This window comes from Vombatus ursinus, unplaced genomic scaffold (genome assembly GCF_900497805.2).
Source record: "Vombatus ursinus unplaced genomic scaffold, bare-nosed wombat genome assembly UNPS02011014.1, whole genome shotgun sequence".
Lineage (NCBI taxonomy): Eukaryota > Metazoa > Chordata > Mammalia > Diprotodontia > Vombatidae > Vombatus > Vombatus ursinus.
The window spans coordinates 16,850,489-16,855,508 of NW_020950792.1; positions in this window are offsets into that span (position 1 = coordinate 16,850,489).

Genomic DNA, 5,020 nt, shown 5'->3' on the forward strand with positions numbered 1-5,020 from the left:
TTTCCTGAAGGATATTGTCCAGGCTCTTTTTTTCATCATGATTTTCAGGTCATCCTATAATTTTTAAATTGTCTCTCTTGGACCGATTTTCCAGGTCAGTTGTTTTACCTATAAGGTATTTTACATTTTCTTCTAATTTTTCACTTTTTTGTTTCTGTTTGACTGATTCTTGCTCTCTCATAGAGTCATTAGTTTCCATTTGTTCAATTCTAATTTTTAACATATTGTTTTCTTCTGTTAGATTTTGTACTTTCTTCTCCAATTGGTCAATTGTATTTTTAAGGGATTTGTTTTCTTCAGTGTACTTTTTTTCCAATTGGCCAATTGTACTTTTAAAGGACTCCTGTACCTCTCTCATTTGACTTCCAAGAAGGCTTTTTGGGCTTCAGACCAGTTCATACTCCCTTTTGATGTTGCAGATGTGGGTTTGATGACAGTGTTGTCCTCTTCAGAATTTCTGTCTTGATCTTCACTCTTTTCATAATATGAGTCTATGGTACGTTTCTTTTTACTCGTGGTTTTTTGTTTTTTTTTTGTTCCCTGGCCTTTAAAGAGATTAAGCTCTCCTGCTGGGGAGCAGAGAGCACTGACCCAAGCTTCTTGTGTTAGGATCCTAGGTCTTGGTCCCTGGCTTTGTGTGCTGGGTCCTCTTATGTTGGCAATTGGAGGCTGTAGGGTTCTGACAGCTTATCTGGTGTTGGGCTGGAATCAGCAAGGCTGGGACTTTCAGGCAAATCTAGGTTGCCTGCTTTTCCTTTCCTTCAGCTTTGTTTAGCTCCTTTTAGATACGTGCTGCCAGGTGTTTATCTGCCTGGGGTCCCTTGCAGTGCTGCCTCTCTTATTTCTGTTGAGGCACTGGTAGACTCCTTTGCTGTACAATGGTGAGGCACCTGGTGGTTTTCTGAGCTGGTTTCCACCAGTTTCCCCACCCTCACTGAGGCACTCAAAGGTACAGCTGTTGGTGTTTGCCTACTTGACCACCTGGCCTTCGGGATCTCCTCCTGGTTGGCAGTTGGAGCCTGTAGGGTTCTGACAGCTTACCTGGTACTGAGCTGGAATCAACAAGGCTGGAACTTTTTGGCACCTCTGGGTTGCTTTCTTCAGCTCCTTTCAGACTAATGCTGCCAGGTGCTTATTTGACTGGGGCCCTTTGTAGTGCTGCTTCCCATATTTTTGCTGAGGCACTGGGAGACCTGTTTGCTGTAGAATGCCAAGGCACAAGAATCTCCTCCTGGTGTGCTACAGTGGGTCTTTCTGCTAGCTGACTGGGCAAATCCTGTTTCATATTGCTCCCCTTTCCCCAGGGTAAGAGGGGCCTTTCCCGTTAATCCCTCTAGCTACCTGGGTTACTGCACTGCTGCACCCTGTCTTTCTTCTGGTTCAGCTGTTTCAGGGTTTTTTCTGGGGTGATATTTTCTGGGTTTTCAGAGGTTAATAGGGGAGGGTGTGAGCTACTACCTTTTAACTCCGCCATCTTGGCTCCTGGAAGCGGAAGTCAAAAACTTTTTATACTTAATTAGCAAATATTTAACAAAATGAACTATATATATACATATATTTAAAAAGAAACAGGGACCAGTAGATGTACACAGGAATCCCTAAAGACAGCACATTGCCTTAGTTTTTAAATATACTGTGACGTATTTTTAATGTTATTATTATTTATTTTGTTAAATATTTTCCAATTATAAATGGAATTGAAAAGATAATGGTATTTCACCACTGGCAACCATGCAACACTAGAATAAACTGAACTGTGATTTCATGAATCACTATGTCATCTATGTTATCTCAAAAAAGAATCATTAATTCACTGGTTGAACACCACAAATGATAAAGAGCTCATAGGAAATTAGCTTCTGCATTTCCTAATTCTGTCCTCTCAAATTCATTTCAACTTAATTCAACAAATATTGAAGAACACCTTACATTTTATGAACAAGGTACCATACTCATTGCTGGAAACTAACTGAGTGATCCCTTTTAATGGAATTCATAGAAAATGCATCATCTTTTTTCAGCATAATAACTCTTCAAATATTTGAGGACAATTATTTCCTCCCTGTGATTTCTCTTCTAGGAGAAACATCTGCAGTTTCTTCAACAATGTCTCATATGATGTGATTTCATTATCTAAGATGAAATAAACCCTGGTTTTATTGGCTTTTGCATTAGAGTAGAAGTAGCAATCATGAATAAAAGAAGCACTTTACAATTTACAGGATACTTTGCATGCGTTATTTCTTTTTATCCTCAAAGTAACTTTATAGGATAGGTGCTGTGATTTATTAAAATTATGAGAGACAGAATTAAAACCCAAGTAACTTTTTTTAATCAAAACTCAATGACAATATGGTGTCCAGACCTGGACACAATTCTCCAGGCATGGTTTTATTAGTAAATTGATGCAACAGAACAATTACTTCCTTAATTTTTTTAATATTAATTCTTTTAATGGATATTAAAATCCCATTCCCATTTTGAGGGTTACCACACCACTCTGTTCACACATACTAAGCTTTCAGTCAACTAAAAAGTCACATCATTTTTATAGAAAGTAGGTAATTATCTGACAAACTGGGTAGAATAGTAGTCTTGGAATCAGAAAGGCCTGAGTTTGAATTCTGCCTCAAATACTCTCTAGCGGTATGACCCTGGACAGGACACTTACCTTCTCTGTATCTTAGTTTCTTCATCTATAAAATGGAGATAATAAATGGACCTATTCCTCAAAGTTGTTGTGAGGATCAAATGAGTTAACATAAGTAAAGCACTTTGCAAAAGTTGAAGTGCTATTATATGCTAGATATAATTATTATTACTAATTTTAATGAACTCATGCATGTCTATGTCCCATCCCATCCTTGAACCTTTGATTCTTAAAGAAATAAATACAGAACTTGACATCTAACACTACTGAATTTTTCATTCTTAGATTTGACCATCATATAAAGACCCTTAGGGATCCTGAATCACCCTAAACTACAATGCTCAATCAGTTCTGTTATAAGAATTGTTTTAAAAATGCAAATTTGTTCCAACTTGATTGACGGATATAGTAAGGAACAAATCAAACATGATGAAAATTTCCTATTTGCAAGATTTATTCTAATGGCCTATTCCACAACTAAACTTCAGGGAATTTTCAAGATAAAGTGCCATTTTTGTTGTTATCATTTATTTATTTATTATTAAATTATTATTATTTATTATTCTTATGAAGTGTCATATTTATCTTCTGGTAAAATAGATTCTGTTGGTAAAGATGGGCTGTTCCAAAGCCAAAAGTTCTAGCCCAATTATCCTCAACCTCTTCCCATTGCCTTCCTTCTCTCTCCTCCCCACTACCATCAGGGTGTGACCTTTCTCTCAGGGTGACCTTTTATTCTTAACTGTGGACTTTACCAGTCCCTCCCATTGTACTATTGTGCAGGCCACAACAGCTCAGTGCCTTGAATGCCTTTCAATTTATATGTATTGTATCGCATGGTATTGTATTGTGTTATGTTGTGTTGTGTTGCTTACCATTTAACATATGAAAAACAGCGCTACCATTTTTATGAGTTTCTTATCTTTTTTATGTGTCACTGAGAAAGGTTTTTGGTGTAGTGTCCCTAACATCATTTTTCTAACAAGCCCTACAGTTTTTAGATTTTTATAGTGAGTTTTTGGAATACATAAGTTGGGTGACGGCAAGTGTGACTTTATCATTTCAAATATTCCATGCCCATTCTTCTTATATATGTTTGTATTATATTCCTTATTAGTATGTTAGCAGTTTCAGGAATGGAAATATTAGACTTCTGTCTTTATATCCCCAGAGCTTAGCTTATCCAGAGTGTCTAGAATATAGTAGGTACTTAATAAATGCTTCTTAATTTTCTCTCTGAGATTAATGTCATCTATAAGTGGGATAAGCATATCATCTCTGTTCTTCATCCAAATAGATTTCGGTCTTTCATGAAGAATTATAAAAAACCCACTCATTCTAAACTGATAAACTATTGTCTAGCTCATGATTTATTTGTCTGAGTCCTCAGATACTGCTAGTTACTTGAGACTGTGGCTTTAGTTAGCAATTAACTTTTTCTTTTTTTTGAAGTTTTATAAAGTTTATTCATATTTCATTTTTATAATACATTTAAATTATTCCTACTTTGCAAAAGGTTTTTATAGCAAGAGTAAAACAGTGAAGTAAAATTAATAATACAGTGATGCTATCTGAAATCACAATCAACACTTCTCAACATTCCCCATCACTATTTTCAAAAATTAAGAGAAAATAATTTTCTCATTCTTATCCTCTACTGCATTGGAGAAAAAATTTTATTGTAACAAATATGCATAATAAAATTCTAATTCCCACAGTGGTTGAATAAAAAAAAAGTATGTCTCATTCTATATCCTAAGTTTTTTACATTTCTGTAATGAATAACATATTTTGCCACCAATCCTCTGGAATCAGATGGTCATTTTCTTGACCATGGTTCATTCAGCTTTCAAAGTTGGCTTTTTTTTTTTTTGGTGAGGCTATCAGAGTTTAGTGACTTGCCCAGGGTCACACAGCTAGTCAGCTAGTAAGTTTCAAGTGTCCGAGGCCAGATTTGAACTCAGGTCCTCCGGACTCCAAGGCCAGAGCTATTTCTAACTTCACCACCTAGCTCCCCCCCCTTTCTTTTTTTTGCAATGTTCTTATTGTATAAATCCTTTCCTTGATTCCATTCATTTCATTTTTAATCAGTTTACAAGAATCTTCAAAATTGTTCATTTTTATAACATTGATGATAGGGAATAAACTTTCTCTGGTTCTGCTTATTTCACTCTGCATTGGTTCAAGCAAGTCTTTCATTTAAAAGAAATTTCATTTAAAATTTTTTATTGATGTTTTCTGTTTCTTACATGACCATAGTATCCCATGTATGGTTCTTTCTCCCACCCCCTTACCACTTCCCAGAGCCATCCCATAAAACACATAGTGGTTTGTTTGGTTTTGAGAGAGAGAAAGAGAGAGAAAAAGAGA